The 27,008-nt window shown below is 35.6% G+C and overlaps 1 protein-coding gene across 4 annotated transcripts in view; it reads right to left on the bottom strand.

The window, feature by feature from the left end:
- The window catches only part of LOC306884724 (forkhead box protein N2-like), a 55,257-nt gene that overhangs the window by 15,836 nt on the left and 12,413 nt on the right, over positions 1-27,008 (bottom strand). The window contains exon 1 of one of the 4 annotated variants that reach the window (XM_079440872.1): positions 17,157-17,292. The exons of 1 other annotated variant lie outside the window; for it this stretch is intronic. The gene's annotated coding sequence lies outside the window, so the exon portion shown is untranslated. Of the gene's footprint in view, positions 1-17,091; positions 17,293-27,008 lie in introns of those variants that run through there. 2 more of the 4 variants (XM_079440871.1, XM_079440874.1) reach the window with 2 other exon arrangements.

Below are 27,008 nucleotides of genomic sequence, written 5' to 3'. Positions count from 1 at the left end.
CCACCGGCTGAGGGCTGCTTAAAGCCAAAGGAGAAGGAAAAACCCTTCCAGAAGGCAGAGCGTCTCTCCGCTCATCCATTACCATGGAACGAGAGGTGACCGTGTTGCTTAGATAATCTATTGCCTATAAAGGGCCGAGCAGGAGAGCATCACTGCTGGTTATTTGCATTTGTTTGAAACAGTTCAGTGAGAATGTTATTGAAAGCATGTTGAGATCGCTATCCATCTGGTTTGGATCGCATTTGTGTGGATGCTCTCTGCTCTCGCTGTAATGGCATTATATGGATTCAAGTTTCATGGTATTGTTTCAGAGTATCATCCATAAATGTGTGCCAACAAAAAAAATTAAAAAATAAAATGCAAGAACAACAAAATTAAATAAAAATATAAAAATAAATTAAATAAATTAAATACAGAACATTAAAACTAATATACTAAAAAATAATAATAAAAATAAATTAATTAATTACAAAAACAAAAAAAAAAGAACTAATAAAAATTAAATCCTGTAATGGCATCATATGGATTCACCTCCTTTCATAGTATTGTTTTAGAGTATCATCCATAACTGTGCACAATCAATTAAATAAGATTTTTTTATATATATAAACTAAAAAATAAAATAAACCAAAAATAAATATACAAAATGAAACCTAATAAACTAAAAAATAAAATGGCTTAACACTGATTTACATTTCACGCTATTGTTCATCATCATAACTGCCAAACAAAACAAAAAAAATCCAAATATAAAATGAAAAAAAAAAACCCAACAAAAAAAAACAGATAAAGCAAAAATATGTAAAAATTTAAATGTACAGCTCTCGCTGTAATAGCATCATAAGGATTCAAGTTTCTTGCTATTGTTTCATAGTATCGTCCAAAACTATGCTTAAAAAAATAAAATAAACAATAATAATAATAAATATATAAGGAATAACCAAATTAAATCAAATTAACTTTTATTTATTTTGTATTTTATTTTTAGTTTAATTTATTTTATTGTTATTAAATATTGCTTTGCTTTATATTTATATATATATTGCTTTGTTATATAGGCCTATATATGTATGTGTTTGTGTGTGTGTGTGTGTGTGTGTGTCAGAAGAGTTTATTTGCAAAAACGGATAACTCTGTTTTTAAAATTTTCAAAAATCATGTTTTTATAGTGTATTGTGTTAGTTAGGTGCATTTTTCTGTTGTTATTTTTTTTAACTGAATCAAAATAACTCAACTGCAGTTTGATTGAGATTAATTGGAATGCACAATGAAAAAACATGATTTTTGAGAATTGTTAAAAACAGAGTTATCCGTTTTTGCAAATGAACTCTTCATACATATACATATAAAAAAAAAATAATAATAAAAATAAAAAAAACACACACATACATACATACACACAATCCATCTAGCTTGGACTGCATTTTTGTGGATGCAGTCCACATAAGGATTTATGATTCATACTATTGTTTCAGACATCATCCGTAATCGAGCGCCAACACTTGGCACACCGTTAAACCAAACGGCACAAATACATTTATGTTAAAGGGACAGATGAAGCCCAGCTGTGGCATTACGGCAGAAAGCAGGTCAATGGCGTCGAGCGAACGGGCAAATCCCTGCCATCAGTCGCACCACGCTCAAATCTGTGTCCTATGTCACCATGACAACCACGCTGTCAGTTCAATTAGGAGGGAGGATTAGACATCGGATTGAATAAGAGCAGGGAAAGTCCATCCAGTTAAGCCATCAACTGGCATCACTCTCGCACCACTCCAGCACCGACACCAGACTGTCTGGAGAGGATGGAGGTTTGACTAGCGTTTTTAAAACTGAACTAGGTCAGACAGGAGTAGACTGGTGCAGGTCATGCATTAAACAACATCCTCAGAAGTGTTGAAAGAGATATGCACAAATGTTAGTTTCGTTTCGGATGCTTGAAAGACACTTTGCACTACAATAAAAAACAGTTAGTGTATTTCATTCATTTGCAATGCATAACTGTCATGCAACTAGTATTATTGTTGCGGTATCTTTCTGTATGCATGAAATACCCAGATGACATACCTATTTATCTTTATGTGCAGTATACAAAAGATCATTATGTATCCCATAATGCAATGCACCCAATATGATCTTCTATTTCCAGTGAGACAAACTATGAAACCTTGGCATTAAACATCTTTGTGACTTCTTTGTCAAAACAATTTAAAAAAATTCTACTGCATTTGTCCTTGCGACTTACAGACAAAAATATGCATCGCAACCAGAGTAATCGGATTCACTAACAAATGACTCTTTTCAGTTGGTCCTTTTTAGTGAATCAAAAACAAATGGCACAGCTAAGAGTCTAATTTACTGATAAAGGATTCATGAGTTGATTCTTTTTAGTGAATCCAAACATATAACAAAATCAGTATAAATTCACGAACAAATGACTCTACGAGCTGGTTCTTTTTAGTGGATAAAAGACATATGGCACAAATAGTATAGACCAATTCATGAACAAATGACTCATGAACAAAAGAATCATTCAAAAAGACACCAGTCTGAAAAAATTCTTAACTAAATGAACTCTGAATTAAATTTGTCAGCGTGTTTTCTGAATCAACATCTGACAATATTTTAATAGAAAACAAAACAAACAAACAAAAAAAATATATAGTAAATGATGGACAAGGACTCACTCACTGCAAAACACTAAGTATAGACTGTGTATCCTGTGCAGTATGCAGTAAGAACACTAGCATTCCAGCAGTATTGTGGGAAAATTACCTTTGGAAAAACATTGTAGTATTTCCTTGTTTCACCACTGACTCAGACCAGAGCAAGAACTCGGACTGCCAAAGGGACATCAGGTCCAGAAAAGACCAACATTTCTAGGAACAAACAGCACTCTGATGGTCTAAAGGGGCAGCATTTCAACTCTGGATCAATAGGAGAACACGTTCCCAAAAAGAAAAACATTGAAAGAAAACTGGAAAAGAGCTAACGGAGAATGAGTGAGGAAATGAAAGGTTGAGAGGAGCGCCATGGAAACAGTAAAATTAATAAATAAGTCATAAGCAGTGCATGATGAATCATAACTCTCCAGAAAGTGGAGTTATCAGACATGTCAGGCAGCAACAGAACTGCCCGAATGCGTTAAAGCAAAGCTTCCTCCCCAAAGCCCAAAACACAAAAAAAGAAAGACAGAGCCATGGCGCATGGGGTAATGCACATGCTCACAACGCATTTATTGAAAAAATAAATAAATAAATCTGGGACGCAAGTCCAAATTCTCAAAATAAATCCTAAAACAAATATTTTTCAATTTACAAATAAATGAAAAACACAAAATCAAATCAAATCTAAAATAAAAGAAAATTTTTCAAAATAAAATAAAAACAAAATACTATAAAATATAATATATATTAAAATATTAGAAAAAAAATTAAAAAGAAACTGAACAAAACAAAATTAAATAACCAAAACAAAAATAAAAGCATTTAAAATGAAAATAGATCAAAATAAAATACAATGAAATTACAGGAAACAACTAAATAAAATTAAAATGATCAAATATAAGATGAAACAAAAAGGTACTATAAATGTTTATAAATAAAATGAAGAAGATTACTAAAACAAATAAATATTTTGAAAACTAAAAAAACTAAAATAATAATATTAAAATAATAAACAAAAAACATACAAAATGAAATAAGCATTGTGTGTATATATATATATTATATGTACACTGTAAAAAGTGATAAGTTGACTTAAATTAAACAAATTTAGGAAACCCCTTGCCTTAAAACTATCAAGTAAATAATAATTAAAAAAATTAAGTTAAGTCAACTTATCACTATTTACAGTGTATAGACAATATAAACGAAACTAAATACAAAATAAAAAAAAATTCAATATAAAATAACTAAAAAGAATATTTCAAAAGAAGATTTTGAAGATTACAGAAATTATAATAAATTAAATTACTAAAACAAAACAAAAAACAATAAAAATATTATAGCAAAATATAATAAATGAAAAAAATAAAATGACTAAAATGAAAGTATTTGTAATAAACAAAAATCAACAACAACAACAAATGTATAAAAATAAGAGAACATTTAGCAATACACTGTGCAGATCAGAGTCAAGTTCACTTTTGCACACGCAGACAGTCAGGCATGCATAACTGTGTGGTTTACTAGGCATGCTGTTCTGACTCGTTGCCTTTACTGTGTTGTAATTGTCTAAGTACCCTTAACTGGCCAGTGTCATTACCATAAACACAAGACTGCTCCTGTTAACCCATTAACTCCAACCCAGCTCCGCTCTATAGCCTCTGGGTAGTTCATTAACCCCTATTAGCAACACAAACTCTGACCTAAACCGAGCAGCATAGCCCTAATAATTACCAGGTGCTGCTGGGAAATAGCGGGGAAGCCGGTAGCCCATAAAAGCTCAGCACACTTCCTCTACAATTTGAAATGACCACTACATTTGAGCACCGCTGTCGAGCAACAAGGGGAAGTGGTTTTTATGTGATTAGCTCATAGTCGATTATCATTGCCGTTATGATTATCATAATTATCTGTGCTCTTATCAAATGGCATTAAAGCGGCGGCCGGTAATGGCACACTTGTGAGGGCGGGAGTGAGCGTAATGAGGGATGGTTGTAGCGGGGAAGACGACACCGGGGTCTGATCACAGAGTTGCCACCAGCTCATCTGCAAGTTAAAATTCCCATTCAGTGTCAAGCCTTTCATTCATGAAAGCAGCAGGCAAGTGCCAGAGAAGCTTTCCTTTCCATCTCTCTCATCCTTAAAGCTGCAGGCTTGTTTTCTGCATTGACTATTTTTCGGCAGCTTCCAAAGCTAAAAAATTACATTTTTATTTTATTTTTAAAAACTCTTTGCGCCATTTTCACATATATATACACACACACATACATACACACACACACACACACACACACACACACACACACACAGGATTAGGGCTATTTGATTTTTTCCTAAATTCTGTGTTTTCCGGGGGTTTTTTTAGTGGTTGAATTAAATTGTAATAATCATAAAGCATGTCTAATCAACTGAATTCGTAAAACTTTAATAACGCATTACATTTTTTAGAATAGGACCATATGAAACATTTTTTATAAATTGTGTGTTGTCTGTTTTCATTTTTTTATTTTTTATGATTTAATATAATCAAATCAAGGCATTAAACATGAACAATTTAACAAATCTTTTAAAATGTAACAATTTTATTTTGGCAAACGAGGTGCTGCACATCAGAAGTTTACTGTTAAAACTAATACATGGAAGAACAATTGTGATATCATTACAAAACAAAATCATAATTATAATTTTTAATAAATAAACAAATAATTACTTAACTTACTAAATTACTACATTTTATTATTTTAGTAATCATGATTTATTATTAAATTATTATTTTAATTTTAATAATAATAATTATTAATTTAAGTACATTCTACCATACAGTAGTAATACATTTGTCATTATTATTTTTTTCAAGATAAACTGAACTTTTATTTTGTCGGATTGAAGTGAAGACCTTTGAGTTTCTGAGTGATTCTGACGATAGTTTTATCAAATGAAATGCTAAAATGCTGCTGAATTGACTCTCAGAGCAGCTTAATTAGCAGAAACTATTATGATAGTATGTGTGAGCTTAAAAAAATAACTGTGCAAATGATTAAAGGCATCTCTTGCAATATTTAAAGGAAAACCAGTCCAGTTTTCCCTACAATCCCAGAGCATGAGAACAGATTTTACACAAGAGGAAAACTGATAGCCTGCTTCATAATTCATGGACGTCCAGCCTTTAAAGTCCTCTCTACCCTCATAATAGCTCATGTATCCTGGGTAAACTGCATTATGTAATTGTTAATTATTGATAACTTGCAATTGAGTAATCAGAAAAGTTAGCAGATGTGGATAACTGTGTGTTTCCTCCACCGAAGACCATTTCTGACCCATGAAAACTCCTGAAGGGCTTCAGTCTATGACATATAAATCCAGCTTTTCCCGCGATCAAACAAATGTGGGTCACCAACGTGAAAGGGAAGATGACCTAAAAAAGCCATCATAAGAGGGCCGTCAGGTGGGGTGAGGTTTCGCAGAGTACGATGGAGAGTCTAATGGACAGAGATCAATACGTCCTCGAAATGCTGAGGCCATTACGAGATAACGCTGTGTCTCAGTTCTGAGCCCTAAATAAACTGCAAGGGCAAAGAAAGAGCAAATATCAACATTTGCAATGGGAAGAGCAAAGGAGAGACGCTGTGTAAACACAAGGACATGCAGAAAGCAGTGTTTTAAAGTGCCGTTGTGCCCTGGAGGGTGTCACCCCACCCTTTACCAGCCCAGGCGTTTCGACTTGTTAAACCGTGTCTTGATCACACCCAAACATCTCAGCTCATTCACTGTTGTCAGTTGACCTAAAGAAGAAAAGCCGTCGCACCTCTATGTCAAATACACACAGGTGTGTCTTCAAGCACTGTGTAAACACTACGTGAATTTCAATGCACTGCAGGTCACAAAGAAGCAGGTTGTCCAAGATGTGACGTGAATCATACTGAGCTACTTGGCAACAAACATGTTGTTGAACACGCAAATGCATTTAAAGGTATAGTTCAACCAAAGCGAAAAACGTTCACACCCTCAGGCCATCCAAGATGTATATGAGTTTGTTTCTTCATCAGATTTGGAGAAATATAGCATTTCATCACTTGCTCAGCAACGGATGCTCTGCAGTGAATGGGTGCCGTCAGAATGAGAGTCCAAACAGCTGATAAACACATCACAATAATCCACATCACTCCAGTTCATCAGTTAATGTCTTGTGAAGTCCAAAGTTGTGAGTTTGTAAGAAACAAATCCATCATTAGGGGTTTTAACTTCAAACTGTGGCTTCCGGCTAAAATGTGAGTCCATAACTCATAACACTTCCTCCAGTAAGAAAAACAAACAAAAAACCATCCTCTGTTGTCTCTCACATCAAAAACCACAGACGTATTTGTTTAGAGCTGTTTTGGACTATTTTCGCTTGTAACCGGTGCTTGATTTGCGCATATTTCTCTCTTGATTCAGACAAGATGACTTTTGCACAGGAGAAAATAATATTATGGATAAAGGACTCATATTTTAGCTAGAAGCAACATTTTGAAGTTAAAATGCCTTGATGGATTTGTTGGCATCACAAGATATTAACTGATGGACTGGAGTGGTGTGGATTATTGTGATGTTTTTATCAGCTGTTTGGACTCTCATTCTGACGGCACCCATTCACTGCAGAGCATCCATTGCTACGATACATATCTCCAAAGCTGATGAAGAAACAAACTCATCCTAATCTTATATGGCCCAAGGTTGAGTACATTTTCAGCAAATTTTTCTGCATTATTGGGTGAACTATTCCTTTAATGTCAACAATGAAACATCTGATCTAATGCAAAAATTGTACTAAGTTCAACAGAGAATTTCCAGACAATGCATGAACTGATAAAATTAATACAGTGAATGCAACGCAAGTCGCTTTGAATAAAAGTTTCTGCTAAATGCATAAAATGTAAACGCTGTCACCATTGAAACAAACCCCTGAAAGCACAGATTCAGTGGAAAAAGCCTGAACGCTCTAGAATGAGCCATTTCTTCGAACAGGTCACAAAGTGGCTTCATTAAGAACATGGTGTAATACTCCAGGTATTATGACAAGCGTTTCCACACCAAACCTCTGGGAAGCAAAAGTCTTTCACAGAAGTAGGCTAATAAGTTCAGAGAGAGAAAAGCACTACCGAGGTGAGACTAAAAATACAGCACGGAAAATAGTTTGACACTCATTTAACTTTGCTGTGAAACAACTGTGTGAGAGCTGTCGTCAGGTGATGTATTGTCCCTACTTATGAAAAATCTCTAACACGGACATGAAAGGAGAAGGTCCCTTCCCCCACAATGTCACAGTCTTATTATAGCACCACACCATCAGCGCTGATATCAGGGTGACGATTTCCAGGAATTCACGACTAGAGTGAGAAGTGTTGGACAAACCGGCTGTCTAAATGATCTAGGGATAAAAAGAAGGAAATCAATGACTGACCTTTTTTTATCCAGCACCAATTGTGCAGAATAAGCCGACAAGATGTTCTTTTATGACGGAAAGGTCATCCCTGTAAAAGCTTTTTTTTTTCTTCATTACTATGATTCCTGATGGAATTTAATGACATTATGAGCGTTCTGTAATCTTATTCAATAGAATGCCTTTTTAAAGATGCATAAAAGTGTTTAAAAGTCATGAGTGGGGTATTACTGATGTATTTTATGCCATTGAATAAAACATGAAAACATCGTGAACTTTATTTCAGGCATATTTTGACCAAAACCCCATTGATTTTGGGACAATTTGGGTGCATACACGACCAAAATAAAAAATGTGCTGGGTAAATAAGCTCAGACCGATGCACCATCACCATTTTAGATCGACTAACACTAATATAATATTTTCTTTAAAAATTGAAAGCATAAATCTAAGCTCTGAGCTGCCAGTTTCAAAGCAAAACTGACATTTTATTCATTCACTGACATGCTTCATTTGGCATATACCAGTAGGGCTACTTACCCGCCAAAATAAAAGCTTGCTGACTTTAGGTTTGAAAATTATGAAAATTAATATATATATTTTTTTTTAAAGTAAATTTTAGCTTTGTATTTAAAAAAAAAAAAAAAAAAAAAAAAAATTTTTTTTGATATATATTTTAAATAATAATAGTATTATCACACTTTATTATTTTATTTAGAAAATTAACTAAAAGTGCAATAATACTATTATTGCTATTAATTATTTTTTACAGTTATATTTAATGGGTCATACTATGTACAGTGGGAGCATCAAACCAAATTGATGCAAATTGCTAGTTGGTGGCAAACATATACCTCTTGCAGGCATTTTTGATGGTTATTATCAGTATTTTGTAGAACATGCAAATGCATCTGATGTCAACAACTCATGTTAACCGCGAATATGCATGAAATCATAAAATATATAAACTGAATGCATTGTAAATCGCTTCGAATAAAAGCATCTGCCACATGCATAAAATGCAAATGTAAAAGTTGGCACCACTGAAACAAAGCCCTAATTAAAGCACAGATTCATTGAGTACTACAATAAAGGAAGATGCCTGAATGCTCAAAGACACTCTAGAAATGAGCCAGAGATGAATCAAGTACAGAGATGAATCAAGAGGAAATATTATATGACCTCATAGGGCATTTAACCTAAGTCCAATGGAGCAAAGAGTTTCAGTTCAATCAGTTCAGTTTTTTTAATGATGAATTGCATGTTGTATTCCTCAATTGTTAGTCGTTTAAGATAAGTGTCTGCTAAATGAATAAATGGAAATATGAATGCAATCACAGTCAACAAAGAGGCTTTGCTAAGTAATTAAAAAGGCACCCAAATATTAAGTATCATGCCTTTTGACTCATAAACAGGGACATAGTGTGGCATCTTTCTAAATTATCAAGGTTCATGTAACTTCCTGCGTTTTGTGTGCTACCAGTCGACTTTATTGTTTTGGAAACAGGAATCTATGTGACTGCTGCCAAGACAAGCTTCAGTGCAACTAAAGAGGAAGTAACTGTATCTGTGAACCATTTCACAGAAATAATTCTGCTCTGACAGAGAAGTGAGAAGTGAGAACTCTTAAAATCCCAAATCATACACTTACCATGCCACTTACTGACTCATTTAGACTAGATGACCTTAAAATCACCTCAATGCTCATTTAAATGATGCAGTTTTGCATCTTTAAAAGAGGTTGGGATTTTTTTTTACAGTGGTTAACAGAAGTTTAGTTTACTCATTTCTAGATGTATTGCAATATTGGGATTTTTCTATAATGATAATTAAACAATATTTGCCGAGTGTGTTTTTGTGCTGGATCCTTGGCTGATTTAGGCCTGTCGAGGATAAATAAGTGACACTAAAACCACCTGTAGGTGGCAGCACGTTCCTGTCTTAATGAATGATTCATTGAATAATTCATTCAAAGGATTTGTTTAAAATGACTGATTTGTTTAGAAATGAAGCAAGTCGCGACTTTATGAACTGATCATTGAATCATCGACTCAAACGATTCGTTCAAAAACAGATTATTTCAGGAAGCAAACACTGCACTTTCATTGGCAAAACAGAAAATGTCTAAAATATGCTACACTTAGTATTAACCTCTTTTTCTTGAACTGTTGCAATCATGCTCATGTGCTAATATTTAGGAAAACAGCACTGTTGCTTGTGTGATACATTACTTAAATGTATATATAAAAACTAAAAATTATAGCGGGATTCTAAATGCATTCTTATAGGTTTCATCACACAGTCTTTTGGACTTTGGACTTTTTTTTGCAAAGCGAGCGACATACTCTATAAGGTCAGCTTGCATATTGTTAAAACAACAATTACGATATTATTGCAGATGATAAATATTGCACACCCCTATTCATATCTGTCACTAAATATGCAACAATTTACATTTTGCCAATAAACGCAGCAGGGTTTGAAATTAAGAACAAGTTGCATTTTAAAAATAAATACAGAAGCCGAATTCAAAACAACAACAAACACAACACATCTTTCTATTGCTTGCAAGCGTTCAGCATGACTAGTGAAGTTTGATTCAAACGAATGAATCCTTATGAGTCGGTTCCTTGGTAAAGAAGACTCATGAATCAGTTGGTTTCAAACAGGTTTATACTTGAGACTTAAATCAACGTTCAGTGTTAAATCACAGGTTGATCATCACATTTAACATTTAAAGTGAAGTGACATACAGCCAAGTATGGTGACCCATACTCGCAATTCGTGCTCTGCATTTAACCCATCCAAAGTGCACACACACAGCAGTGAACACACACACACACACACACACACACACACAGCAGTGAACACACACACACCGTGAACACACACCCGGAGCAGTGGGCAGCCATTTATGCTGCGGCGCCCAGGGAGCAGTTGTGGGTTCGGTGCCTTGCTCAAGGGCACCTCAGTCGTGGTATTGAGGGTGGAGAGAGCGCTGGACATTCACTCCCCCCACCTACAATCCCTGCCGGCCCGAGACTCGAACCCGCAACCTTTGGATTATGAGTCCGACTCTCTAACCATTAGGCCACGACTTCCCCACAAAGCACAACTCCTCATGATTCCCAGTCTCAAGCACCAACATTTTCTTGTACTTGAGTCTTGCACTGTTGCACAGATCATAAACTCGGTTATCTGCCAATCTGGTAGTCCTTGTTTTTGCACTGGTGTGTGTAATCTAGTCTCATCCGGGGCCAACGTCGCTGTCCTATTGCTATCCTATCTCAATTAAACAAACCCCATGTATTCAGCAAAGAGTGACCTACACAAAGGGCCATTGTTACCAGTGACACAAGGCGCGTCCAGATCCTCATTTTCTCCCTCGCAATCAGACCAACGGTCACATTAGCATCGGTTTCAATGGAAGAATGGCCGCTAATGACAGAATGTATCAAATCCCCTGCGAGGAGCCACGACAGACGCGGAGATCGAAGGGGGAGGGAAATGTACGACGAGGGCCCGCCACGTGGGATTCTCCACAAACAACACTGTTTGAGACCAACTGAGGGATGCAGGACTACGAGAGCCTCTCTCATTCCAGATAAACGGCCGTAGGAATTTAATGAGCCACAAATGACTTGTCCTAAACCCGCTAGTTAATCCATCAAGTGCACTTATGCGTCCTTCAAGTCATGTCAGAATTATTGTATATTTATGAAATGAGCGCTCACTGAGCGCCACCACAATGTCATAATTATCAGCACAAAAACTCAGGACTTTCTTTAAGCCCAGACTTTGAGCAAGGGGTGTGTCAACTAAGAACTTATTAAACATAATAATTTGTAATTTTCAATATTTACTGTTTAATTTTGCATGCATTTTCCTGCCTAAAAATACTCATTCCACGTTTTTCAAGGTGAAGGGCTTGTGTAACCAAGCTACATTTCCCATCACTCTCTGGATCTAAACACACACAAAAAAAAAAAAAAAAAAAAAAAACTTGTTAATTTAGTGTGATTAGTGACTTAAAATATGCAAAATGAATGCAATTAAATTACTAATGCACATAGAAAAGCAATAAAAAATTTAATTTATCTTTTACCGTGAATGACCTCTAACAAAACTCAACTGATTTTTTTTATATTTTAATGATAAGGAAATAAAATACAAAGGTTCCTATCTTCATTGGGAAGTAAAAAAATGTGAAAGAAATATGAACTGCCTGAAGTGTCCATTTAATTCTGACTAAAATCACATTGTAATTATGATTTCCAAACTATGTGCATGTAAAGAAGCAATAAAAATATTGCAAACAAAACTCAATGCTTTAGTGTGAAGCAATTTCAGTAATTTAGTCATTTGCCACAATGTGATCACAAAATTATCTTCATTTGGCTGCTTTTCTTGGCTAATACTGATATGCAATTTATTTAAATAATTAATCTGCCTATTAAGAAATTAAATTTTTCAGTGATTGAGAGCTGTACAAAATTCATAAAGCACTGACACATCATTCACGGCTCATTTTGTTGCACTACTGTTAAAAAGCTTCCCGTCTTCGTTGGGAAGTGAAAGAAATTAAACTGCCCAAAGTTCCACTGCATTCTGACCAAAATAACATCGCAATTATGATGAAGTAAGAAACTGCCAGGAAGGTTGGAGAAAGTACTTCTGCACAAGTGGAAAGTGCTATTTTTGCAACCCAAATTTGGAGCATCCACCTATATTGGATTAGTGAGCGCATGTAACCAAGACAACTGTGGCCTTTGGAGATCTTGGGGTTCGTCCCTCCTCCTGGTCGGGTGGAAAGAATATAAATAATAGGGAGGTGGAGGACGAGGAGGGAGGCAACGTCTAGCCGATGAGTGACGTGCAGCTGCAGTCGTTACAGACAGTCACCTGCAAACAAAGGCCAGATAGCATCAATATGCGCATCAACACGGGCTGCTGGCTGCTTCTACAAACCAGACAGACCAGTTGTGATTGGTGATGGGAATTACATGAAATCGAATTGTTCTGATAACGATTCCTTCAAGAATCCTTTCAATACTTTTGAGAAAGTTGTTGTTGTATTTAAATTTACTGTCATATCAGCTTCAAAGGCAATTACATGGCAGCAGGGCGTAAAATGAACACTCACCCAGCGCCAAATGTGAATAAAAATCAGTGTCGGTGAGTATCTGAAACGGTTACTCACCAGTTGGCAGGTAACATGTTTTAATAATATTAATTTTTGCAGGAAATTTTGCTCCACACAAACTCCATTTCTGCAAGTGACTGAGTTTAAGTCGCTTATAATAAATGCACAAAACAGCTTCCTGATTTTGTAATAAGAATAGTTAAATCTGTTGTCAGCTAAAGAGAAGCATTTCAAATAAAGAAGTTTCCCTGCGGTTTTCAGTCAAAATAATGTTTGAACACAAAAAAAAGTTTGTAATTTTCTACTTAGGTTTTATAATTATTATTTGAATTAAAATGTACAGTTCAGTAGCATTAATAATGGCATTTGTTTATTGATTTGTTTAGCTTTTTAAATAAATAAATAAATGGCATTTTCATTGCTGGTACGGCAAAACATTACTGATTCAAAAATATATTAACTACAAACATTTTATAAAGTTCAACTTTAAAGAACACACACACCATAAACAACCTATAAATAAAAGTTTTTCTGGGTCCATATTATAAATGAATTCCTTTAATGTTTATTTTTGAGGAAGTAATTAATAGAAAGGGAAAAAAATGACGTTTTAAAAATGGATCAAGCTCAGTTTAAGAACTGGTTCTTAACTAGGTTTCCGATACATGTACGCGCAGGTCTCAAGGTGAACGACATCTAATTGAGACTAAAAAAATTTAATTAAGCTCAATAAACCCACATCAAGAATTTCTGATGTTGAGTCACACATGCTTTCCCATGCCACTGACTAAAATGCAACTGAAGTATTCTAGTTCTCAGTCATCTGACGTTTACTCCATTGTTTTCAGAGTTAGTTCCCAGCATGCATGATACAATTTGCCTGTGTTGCAACATGACAGAACCGAGTTTCCCTTGTGTGTTTAGTTCCACGTCTAACACAGGACATCCCACAATGTCTGCAACACCCATCCGGGGAATTATCCATTCAGCCGGCCCACATCCTCATCAGTGAACACTTCCGTTCTCTACAGGCCTTCCAGAATGCTTCCAATGCATTGCTTCAGTGGTGTATAGGCAAATGAACGGAGTACTAACTTGAGTTGTCTATTAAAACACAACAGTGAAGGAGTATTTATTCACCATTCACTTGAGTAAGAGGCTCTCAATGGGGAAGAAACTTGACAGGACGTGAACTAAACCCCCCAGAATTCACAGATCATCCCAAGGATGGATTTCTACATCTAGGTCATTTTATTTCCAATTAAGTTTCTGCAGATCAAAAATAATCTAGAAGAACATCTTGAATCTATACAAGTAATGAACACACACACACACACCTTTAAAGTCATGAAACAGTGTTTGCAAACTACTTCCATAATGTAACATGTTTTCGAGTTGTGCATTTTAAAATGACATGCAAATTCATGCATAAATAACTGATTGCATGATATATGTAATCTCAATATCAAAGGTGATCGGAGGGGAGGGGTCGACAAATTAGAGGGCTTGATCATGTCATCGGTAAAGAAAAGAAGTTTCAGAGGCAGAGCAAATATTAACAAACGATCATGAAGACAAAAATGCATAATGAATTTATGAATCTTCTACAACAAGACCAAAAACATGCATTAAGAAAGTAAAAGTGTCCGTTTTAGCTTTATGGATATTTAGAGAGTAAACAAACTCTAAAGAACCGCACAAGTAAAAAGTTATTTTTAGAACTTAAACCAGTTCTCCTATGGTACAAGACTGTATAAACTTCTAGCTGAAATGTTTAACTATCAAAAGTGCACCAAAAACGAAGGGCAAATACACCAACTGCTGGGAGTCGGTTCAACTGGCAGTTAAACAACAGGATGAGTTGTTTCTTTTATCTTGTTGTGGTCTTTGTGTGCTGTTTATCTTGGGTCTTGCTGTCAGCAAACAACATCTGTTGAACGTGGAGAACTGACCAACCCACCACCCTCTAAACTGCACAGTTAAACAGACTGACTAACTCAATTAATAAACTATTACCACCGTTTCTTGGGCCTGAGCATTATGATAGTGCACAGTGCAATGGCAATAATGTGGCAACCAATCATACATAAACATACACAACCAATGCTATCTACCAAATTTGCTTGAGAGGAATTTTATACGTGCCAAATTTTCCATTCAGGGTTTTTTTGCGACTACTAGTATCAACCATTAAACTCTATGCAATGCATAAAAACATCTTGATAAGATTAGAGGACAATTCCCACAGCTGTTAGCTTTCTCTTAAAGTGATGCCATGCCAAGACCTAAGCTTAAGAATTTAAGAGATTTAAAAGCACTTTACAACAACGCAGCTATGAATTAGAGACATGAACGTTGGCATAATACATTGTTTTGACTTTAGCCTTGGGGAATAATAGCAAAGGATATTCAATCAATGAGCAGACTTGCTCTGAAAGTGATTATCCTGTGAACAGATTGCATCATGTCAATGAGGTCAAGCTTCCAGTGAATGGAGCTCATATGGACCCCGCAGCAGGCAACGGACAGGCCCCTTTTCAAAACACTGCAATAGCTCGATGTTTTTAGCAAGAACTGAGAGGAACTAAGTTATTCACCGAGTAAAGTTAACTCAAATGTTTCCTGTCAGAAATGTCCCCGGCACAGGTGGTATGGCAAGCATGCATGTCAACAGATTTCTGACGGTGTAGGTGTTATGACTCAGATTTCCCATAACAGTGACTTTTAGTACGTTGCTGTTTGTAACACGTTCATTAGAATAAACCACTAGAGATCAGAATGCCAGCAGGAATGTCTAGAAAGCAAGGCGGCACACTTACATATAACTTGATGCACATAAAATTCATGAATTCAACTGAACACTTCTTTTACACAACATTAACTCAACAAATTCACAAAACAATATTTGAGAACAGAAAACATGAAATTAATTGACAATACTTAAGATTTTGATACTGGAACTTGGTGAACCACTGTGAATCGATTAGACACAATTATTGACCAATTTCTGGCTCAAAAAGGCCAAATATCAGCCAAAACATCATCTTAAACCGTCCATAACTAATGAAACAATTGTCAATTTTTGTCCCCCGAATAAAAAATTATCAATAACTAATAGTTCAGTCAGAAATAGGGGTAGTTGATACTATAAATCAATGTCACAGGCTACATCCAAAAGTATTTAAACACTTCATGTATTGTGTATTTTATAACCTCTAATAATTGAGACACATGGTATTTACAAACAATTCTCTCTCACCACAGCACTATTTAAGTGAAAATAGGGTGATTGAAGTAGTTAAAATTAAAATAAACGAAATGGTGACTGGTTACAGCATCTAAAGCATATACTTTCCACTATGAATTCAAATAAATATTTGTAGTTCACCATCAAAATTAAGTACATTTTTAAACAATATATTTGTATTATCACTTTCAATCTTTTAGTATGACATACACTGATTAGCTAATTATGTTAAAAAAGTTCATATCCATGTTATAAGTCCCACATATACAGATAGAAATGAATCAGAAACGAACGGAAGGTTGAAACATCGACTTGTTCACTCAGAGTTCGGAGCGAATTCGCTTTCAATGTTAAGAAAGACAAAGAGTGATATCGGATTCCACTCAGAAGTGCGCTAGAACAACACTGGAGCAAGTGTCCTCGATCACTAAACAAGTTGCTGCTGGATTTGAGCACATGGCAGAAGCGCGCGGATGGAACGCTCGCGTTTAAATGATTCGGATTTAGAATGCCGTGAAATTCGAAATGTGAACGACAACAAACAAGAGCACTTGAGAAACAATACAGGAACCGAAGCTCAGCCTGATATCCGCCCATGCGTTTCATGTCAACTTGCCTGTAGAATGTTAACTGAAGTCCATCGACACCACAGAAAGCGACAAACTGGATTGGGTTACTCACATTGAAGCACGCCGAGCCGTGTTCCGCTGAAGCGCGTCAGTAGTCGTTGCGTTCTGCTGCTCAAACTGTTTCCTCCATCCGCGCTGCGCACAGATCACGCCGCACAGCAACGCTACCAAACCCCTTCGCCGTTGCCAAGGCAACAGACCCACTTCAGCCAATCATAACCCCTCCCCTTCGATATCCCCTGGCAACTGCAGCGCGCCATTCCACTCTATTTCACGTGTTTTCACCTTATTTTCCTCCTTAATATGAATTCTCCTCAAATGCTTCTGATCTTTCCCCCATTTAATCGGTAGCTATGTTTCTTTAACTTAGTACTGAGTTTGATTCACAGTTTAGTTTGGGCTCTTCACATGTGTAATTGTGTAGGCTATATCTAACCTTGAGTTAAAGTAAGCCTGAATTATTGCTTCATGTTTCAAACTGGGTTATGGGTAATTAATCCAACATTTTAAAATTTTTCTCTCAGATGTAATCATAGGCTTATATATCATACATGTACACATACAGTTAGGTCCATATTTATTTGGACACTGACACAATTTTGGCTCGGTATGCCACCAGAAAAGAATTAAAATAACACAATTAAGATGAAATTGTAGTGCAGAATTTAAGCTTTAATGTCACATTTGTAATATATATATAAGCAAGGAACATATTTACAGTGTTCCAAAATATTACAATATATGATTAAATAATAAAATGTATTAAATCAGTATAAATGTAGTTTTGATCTACGCTATACTGTAAGATCAGAAATGTGTTTTCTTGCCCCATAATACAATAATAATGACAATTTTGAGATATAGTTGGTGTATGACGTTTCAAACTAAAATATGTATTTATTATATTTATTTTATTTATTTATTTGTTGCCATATGGTTAATGATGTGAAGTTGAAGTGAAGTGTATCATTGGTTGTCTTTTCCTAAACAGCTAAATAAACTTTTTAAAACTGTATTGTTACAAACAGCTTTAGTGTCGCAATTGAAAATAACAAGTGTGAAATGTTGTTTTACTCCAGCTTGAAAATGGCTTTTCCCCCAGTTTTAACAAGACAATAACCCAGAGTGAAGCACAATGTAAAAAGCCCTAGTGTGAAATGGGTTTGCGAGGTTAACACCTAAAGTGCTTGTTTAATCAACAGTAAATGACTCTATAAAACAGACCACAGGGAAAGTTACTGGAGAGACTGTCACATATTCGGAACTGTAACTTACGTAAGCTTTGAATGAAACAAGACAGCAACAACTGTAAGATAGCATGACCTCGTCGCATGTGCATCTAAGTGCTATGGTTGCAAAGGCAGTCGCACAAGACTTCTCTCTCACGGCACACAAGCGAGCACATCTTACCCTAACAAGGCCTGAAAACGAAGGCAAGGCGGCTGGATTTCCTCTATTTGTGCTACAGCCACTGTATTGTTGATTGGCTGACTGATGATAAGGAGGTTTCAAGCACCACTTGCCTAGTACTTACTTGCTATGAAACCCATAGTTTAGTCATAATACCAGGGGATTTGTACCAAGAGCAATTCAGTTCATTGTAACAGTTTGTTCTTATGAAATATGACACTTATCTGCTCGTTTAACAGGACGAACAGGATTTCTTAAGCCTTTTGCAGTGGAATACATTCAAACAAACCATTTCTGTTGTTGCCGTTAACGTTAGCCAGTGATATGCTGAATCACAAGGATGTCTGCAGGCACTTAGGCTCATTAGATTGATTTATTAATTGCATCACTGTTAATCGATTACACAGGGCCATTTTATCCCAGTCTTGCGTGAGAGGACTACATGTGTGCTGTGTGTGTCTAGACGATGTCAACAACACATTGTCAGTGGTAAATGAAACGCTCTGTTTGTGGTAATCTGAAAGAGTTTATCCATTCAGATGAGTTATTATATTTCAGAGCAGCTTTTTCCCCTCGCATAAACCTTTGAGCGACCGTGATTTTGTAGAATGTGTTTCTGGACATTCACGTGGGTCCCAGCACAATTTTTAACAAAAATGTTTTTTTTTTTGCAAAAATGTTTTTTTTTTTATTATTATTCACTCATGATGTTGTTTTAAACCTGCGTGCTTGATGTTTTTTCAAGTGAACACAAAAATATATATTTTTTAAAAATCTTCACACCTGTGTTATTTAACAAAATATACTATTAGAGTTATATACTGTATATATTTTATTTATATACTTTCCATTTTCATTTTAGTTCATTCATCTAATTGCATTTAATTATATTTTTATTCATTTAAAAAAAGTCTAAATAGTGTTTAAGTTTAAGTTTCAGTTATTTTAGTATATTAAACAGTTTCAGCAACTAGCTGAAATAAAATAAGATATTTTATTATATATGTTTTTGTTATCAACATTTTTTTTTTTTTCATACATAACACAACATAAAAAAACAATAGATATATAAAAAATAAAATAAAATAATAAAATAAAATAAAACAACAGACATATACTCAACATCTCAAAGTCCAGTCAAAAGGAGGGAGAAAAGGAAGGACAGAAAAAAGAAACCCACAGAAGTCACTCCTCCATACAGTCACGTATTTCAAAGAGAACGCACTGCCAAGCATCAATGGTAGAAGGCTTGGCTCCATTGATTATTTTATTATATTTTTAAAATGTATTTCAAATGACAAAAATGTTTTTATTACTTACTCGTCATCATGTTGTTCCAAACCTCTGTGCTGTTTTTTTTTTTCAAGTGAACTCAAAAATATATATTTTTAAAAATCTTTACACCAGTGTTATTTTACTATATTGAGATACTATTACAGCGTCAATTACTATTTTAAATTAGTTTATATATTTATATTTTCCATTTTCATTTTTTTAAATAGTTTTTATTTCAGTTTTAGTTTGAGATATTTTAGTACATTCAGATAAACTAAATGAAAATGAGAAATGTTCTTAGCAGAAATAAAATAAGTTTAAGATTTCTTTTTAGACACATCATGTTTGTTGAGGAGTCACTTTTGATGTCTTGGATATTCAACAGCATTGACTGCAATAAAAATCTTCACAAATTCCCCTCTTGTGTCGACAGATAAATAACAGCATACTGTGAATCATACTTTGAAACCACATCAGGGTGAGTAAATAATGCTTTCTTTTTTGGGTGAGGACTAAAAGAAAAGGATTTTGATCCAAGAACCCTACTAAGCAAAATCAAGGTCACTGAGAAGGAATATCGTTAACATTATATGGAGTGTCAGAGGACGTTGAGTACATGACATCCACTCACATCACGTCCTTTCAGTTTACTGTAGCATCATGCTCCTGATCAGAGCTATTCATAGAGCTAAGAGGCACTTTGAGATCCCCGTTCTCCCACAAGCCCTCCCATAATGCCCAGAGATAATGAAGTTGCACTACCAGCGGCTGGGAGACAAGATATAGCAATCAGCTCGCCAATGGATCTGATTGGAGAGCAGCCTTTAAAAAGACTTTTACTCTGCTGGAGCTAAAAGACTTGAAGGAGACCCGGTCTGAACAATTGAGTTAAGAAATGTTTTGGTCTGATTCTCCTAAGGAAGCTTTTGAGCAATCGTGTAAATAAAATAGAATGGATTTTTCTTTGAGAATAAGAGTATACGTGGATCATATTTGTTTAGGAGGTGTTAAGGAGCTGTTTTCCACTGGGCTTGGTGTTTGACCACTATTTGCCATGCTCCTACATCAACATTCTTTGCTGATAATCGAAATACATTTCTATCAAACATTCACAATGTTTTTACTTAATATAGACATAGAATCAGAAGCACGTGATTGGTTGATAAAATGTTGTTCAGGGTCTAAGACTCACCTTAAAATCTGATTTGTTGATTAGACTGTTGTTCTGAGACCAACAAGCATGTAGATCCAGGAATGTGTATGTTAAAGTCAACATGACCCTATTTAATGTCTAAATATACATTCATGGTTTCATTGTACATACGTCATAAGTGCATGTTATTCCAAATAAAATAAAAATGTAATCTCTTATATAATAACTTGCACTCTTTAACTTGCTCAAAAATCTTTCAATTTGGATTTATTCTGGTCCGCAATTTTTCCAATTTCCAATTTTTCCATTTTTTATAATTATATAATTATAACAATATTAATAATAATATATTTCATTTTTATTTATTAAATGTTTTATTTTATTTTATTTATATTATTTTTATTATTTATTATAACATATTTCATGTGTTCAAATCTCATTTTACCATTTTAATCCATTTAAATATCTGACCAGATTTACACTTCACAGCAGGTTGTATCCTGTGTATGAGACAAACACAAATCTTTCATCTCAAAACTGAAAGTGAAAGGAAAGGACATAAGGATGCACCATAGATGAAGTGAGCCGGGGTCGATCATTGAATGGATGGTGTGTAAGGGTGTGTCCATGCAGTCTGTGAGTGGGCGGTGTGCATGTGTGTGTGTGTGTGTGTGCTGGTGTAGTGGTCAGATACCCTGCTGCTTTTATAGCCAATAAATCTGAGCAGGCCAGCGGCTGCTGTAGTCAGCTCACTGAGAACCTTTCATGCAGAAAATGAATCAGACCATTTGAAAGTAAGCGCAAACGCCTCACTTCACGCACACACACTGCATGTCTGCCCCGGCCAATACACAGGCACTCCACTCCATTCCAGCCGGCTTTAAGCTAATAAAACACTCCATTAATGATGAGCATAGTTTGTTCACAAGATACTTCCATCTCGCTTTCCATGATAGACGTTCTTGCTCTCGAGCACACACGGAACACGCTTGTTGCTGTACTTAATCAAAACGAGCTGTGACACCGTATCTGGCAGTGGAGGGTTATTGAATTAAAGCAGCTCTTTAATGTACTCTAGTCTGCAAACCCATCTCTGCAGTCTTCAATATCACATTAAAGCGAGACGCCTTTCTGTAATTTTATCATCTCACATGCAAACTTGCTTGACCTACACACCATCCGGAAGAAATCAACATTTATGCTTTTCTGCTTCCACACTACTGAATAAAATCACCTTCATCTCTCTCTGATCAAAAAATAATGTATCACAAAGGATAGACTAAGTTATGCTTGCCTGTGCATAAGTCGCTACTAGTCGAGTGTTCTGCGTAGTTGCTAGGGCATCTGGTTGCCAGAGTGTTGCTATGAAGTTCCAAGGAGGTTTTGTGTAGTTCCCAGAGTGTTACTAATTGTAAGAGTGTTTTGGGAGGTTGCCAGGGTGTTGTTATGCAGTTGTTAGGGTGTTTTGGGTGGTTGCCAGAGTGTTGCTATGCAGTTTCTAGATGTTTTGGGTGGTTCCCAGAATGTTAAAAGTTGCTAGAGTGTTTTGGGAAGTTTCCAGGGTGTTGTTATGCAGTTGCTAGGGTGTTTTGGGTGGTTGCCAGAGTGTTGCTATGCAGTTTCTAGATGTTTTGGGTGGTTCACAGAGTCTTACTAGTTGCTAGAGTCTTTTGGGTGGTTCACAGATTGTTACTAGTTGCCACTTAGGAAATTGCCAGGGCGTTGTTATGCAGTTACTAGATGTTTTGAGTGGTTCCCAGAGTGTTACTAGTTGCCAGAGTGTTTTGGGAGATTGCCAGGGTGTTGCTATGCAGTTCCTAGAGTGTGCGTGTTTGCCAGAGTGTTGCTATGCGGTTGCTAGGGTGTTTTAGGTGGTTGCTAAGGTGCTACTATGCAGTAGATAAGATGTCACTATGGGTGTTTTGGGTGGTTGCCAGAGTGTTGATATGTAGCTGCCAAAGCGTTACTATGCCATTTAACATATTGTTTTGACTAAGGTATTACCATGCAGTTGCTGCGGTACCTCTGTGGGGCCAAAACATCTCAACTCCATATTTAGGATTCAAATTCAATGTTTGTAAAATACTTAAAGTCAACACACAATGTATGTCTCACTCAAATGAAAATCCAGCAAAACACACGAGCCGCCGCCTTCACTGTCAGGCAGTTTAAGAGCATTTACATAGATAAAGGTGTAAGGGCAGCCAAACCGGGTAAACAAGAACTATTTGCATTCACCTAAGGGCAAGTGCAGACTAACTGTGGCACTCCCATCGGCCATCTGCTTTTCTTTCCTTGTCTTTCTAAAAATAAACACCATATTATGTCAGTTTTCATCTTATTGTCCTGTACATTATGGCTTGAAATAAAGTGTAATATAGCACTTAAAATATTGATTCTGGTTGGATGACTTTTGGAAAGAATATTATTACTAAAAATTATCTTTTCAAGAAATACACACACACACACACACACACACACATAAAACAGAGACAGACACACATGAGTGATGCCCAGAGCTGGGTAGTAACTGATTGCATGTAATATGAATTACGTAATCAGATTCCAAAAATTAAGTACTTTTTTTTTTTTAAATACTTGAAATCAGACTACAGTTACTGTTTTATTACAGTTATTGTTGCCTTGCCTTGCCTTATTTCTTATTTACATGTGATGCAGGGATTCTCAAACGTTTTATTTAGTTCACCTAATATTAATTGGAATTCCCCCCTGAGATTCTTAAGGTAATAAATTAATGATTAAGTAATTTGCCCATTCACAGTTCTGTGGTCACATGACATGCAGGTAAACAAATTAAATATATAATTTGTTTAGTAAGCGTTTTATTTAGTTTGTGGTTAATTTAAAATGATTTATTTTAATTTGACATTTTTATGATTTAATTCATTTTTAGCTTTTCATTAAACTTACAGAAAAACCCTGCAGTTCCTATACTTACTATACGAACCCATGTAGTGCATGTAATGTTTAATGCACTTCATTATGTTAACAGCAAATGTAATATATTTCTATCTATATGCATTTTTATATCAATATGGAACAAGATTATCCTACTTAAATCAATATGATAAACAAGTTAGGTCAAACGTAATCTAAAAGCCTAAAATGTGTAATGTAATGGATTACATTAATAACTACAATTTTTGTCATGTAATTTGGAATCAGTAACTAATTACAATTTTCTACCCAGCTATAGACTATCGAGTCTCGACTCGAGCAGTTGGTGTTTGGCGGCTCACGGCATTAACAGGCTTTCTGCTTCTCCAGATGTGAAGTGTGGATGGATCTCCACGGGTGACGTTTGTCTGACACAGAGACCCTTATTAAACACTGTGACAGTGGAGTGTGTTTGCTTACAGAAGTCCTGTGTTTGACAGCCCTTTGTGTGCATCGGGCCTTTATCAAATGTGTCAACAGCTCCTGCTTGACTCTTATCTGTGCTGATAGACACATGACGGTAATAAAACACTCAACATGCGGCGCAAAAGATGCAGACCTGTGGTGCAATTAACTCACGCTCTGGGTTTGATTTGGCCTACATATACAGAATAAATAAACATTTTTTGTCATATTGGTGCTGGTTAGTGACATATAGACTTGCTCTTAAAGGTTATAAAGCAATATAATAAGATGAAAGTGTAAAGATGTAGATGAATGATATATTAAACCTGCTCTATATCTTGTGAAATAAGCAGTAACTGATTACAGATTACTTACCCAGTTACTGATTCCAAAATACATGACAAAAATTGTAGATAGCAATCTTATCCATTACATTACACATTTTAGGTAATATAATCAGACTACCTTTAGATTACTTTTGACCTATCTCACATTGACCGTTTTTCACATTGATTTGAATAAGATAATCTTTTACCATAATTTCAAATGTTTATGATTTATTTAATTATTCGATTTTCGTTAAACTTACAAACCCCCTGCAGTTCCTTCACGACCCCAGTTTGGAAAAACTTGACGTAATATAATGTTTAATGCACTTAATGTAATATATTTTCTTCCTCTTTGTATTTTTATATCAATCTGGTACAAGAGTATCCTATTTAAATCAATGTGATAAACAAGGTAGGTCAAAAGTATTCTAAAAGCAATCAAAAAGTAGTCTGATTATATTACCCAAAATGTGTAATGTAATGGATTATGTTACTAACTACAATTTTTGTCAAGTAGTCTGGAATCAGTAACGGACTACAATTTGTAATAAATCTATACTGGACATAAGGACAGTGCAAGAGTGAAAAATTAAAATGCATGTGACAAATACATCCTGCACATTGTGACTTGATTAAATACTGGCCCTTTAAGACTTTATGACTCAAACTTGTTCACTTTTCACTTAATTAACTTCCAAAGGTGTTCATTGGCCTGTATGAAACAACCATTACTGAAGAAAAACAGAATTTACGGAGGCAATAAAACAACACAGGATCAAGGCTGATCTGATTTGCTCCTCCAAACAGTGTATTGTGTTTCAGTCCTGCTGAGAGCGGCTTTTGTTTGATGAACTGGCTGCTTTTCAAGTGAGACACCAAAACAAAAGATCAACCCAGACGTTTAAACACAGACTGTGATATCACAGACTGTGATTCAATGAAACCTTTCTTTTCCTTTGAGTCATTTTTCATCTTATTTCAGAGAAGATTGTTTCTGATCAATACATGTAAATGATAAATTGGTGAAAAAAACATAGAATTACATTCCAGTATAGTGATCTACAGACCAGAATTGGGAGTGGCTCTTTTGATACACATAATAGAACACCTTAGCAACAGCATAGAAAAGCCCTAGCAACGATCTTGCATTGTGGCAGTTGGCAACCACCCATAATGCCCTGAGCAACCACATAGCAATATGTTGAAACCAATCAGAACACTTTAGCAACTGCATAGATATGCCCTAGCAATCTTGCATTGTGTGAACAGTTAAAACTATTCAAAATTCCTTAGCAACTCCCTAGCAACTACATAGCAACACCCTAGAAACCAAATTGCAACCTACTAAAATCAATCAGAACACCCTAGCAACAGATAGAATGCCCTAGCAACCATCTTGGACTGTGGCAACCACTTTAAAACTACTCTGAATTCCTTAACAACTCAATAACAATGCCCTAGCAACCACATAGCTACACCCTAAACAAAATATTGCAACATACTCTACATCGCCCTAAAACTAGAATACCTTAACAACTGCACAGAAACTCTTAAGCAACCATTTTGCATTGTGGCATCGAGTTAGCAACCACCCAAAATTACCTAGTCACTACATAGAAACGCCTTAGAAACCAAATTTTAACATACTAAAACCAATCAGAACACTTAAGCAACAGATAGAAATGACTTAGCAACCATCTTGCTTTGTGGGAGCCAGTTAAAATCTATTCCGGGTACCTTAGCAACTCCATAGCAACGCCCTAGCAACCATAAAGCAATACCCTAGAAACCAAATTGGAACATACTAAAATCAATCAGAACACCTTAGCAACAGATAGAAATGCTCTTGCAACCATCTTGCATTGTGTCAGCCAGTTTGAAAGTATTCTGAATTCCATTGCAACACCCTAGCAACCACATAGCTACACCCTAAAAAACTAATTGCAACATACTCTACATTGCCCTAAAACCAGAACACCTTAACAACTGCAGAAAAACTCTTTAGCAAGCATTTTGCATTGTGGCATCGAGTTAGCAACCACCCAAAATGACCTAGCAACTGCATAGAAATGCCTTAGAAACCAAATTGCAACATACTAAAATCAATCAGAACACCTTACCAATTTAAAAATGCACTAGGAACAATCTTGCATTGTGGCTGCCAGTTTAAAAGTATTCTGAATTCCTTAGCAACTCCATAGCAACCGCACAGCAACACCCTACACATCACCTTAAAACCAGAACACCTTACCAACTGCACAGAAATTCTTTAGTAACCATTTTGCATTGTGGCATCCAGTTAGCAACCATCCAGAGTGCCCTAGCAACCACATAGAACACCTTAGCAACCACCTAACAGTGCACAGAAAGTAGT

The sequence above is a fragment of the Barbus barbus genome, assembly GCF_936440315.1.
Source record: "Barbus barbus genome assembly, chromosome: 18".
Lineage (NCBI taxonomy): Eukaryota > Metazoa > Chordata > Actinopteri > Cypriniformes > Cyprinidae > Barbus > Barbus barbus.
This window is presented reverse-complemented; position numbering and strand designations above follow the sequence as displayed.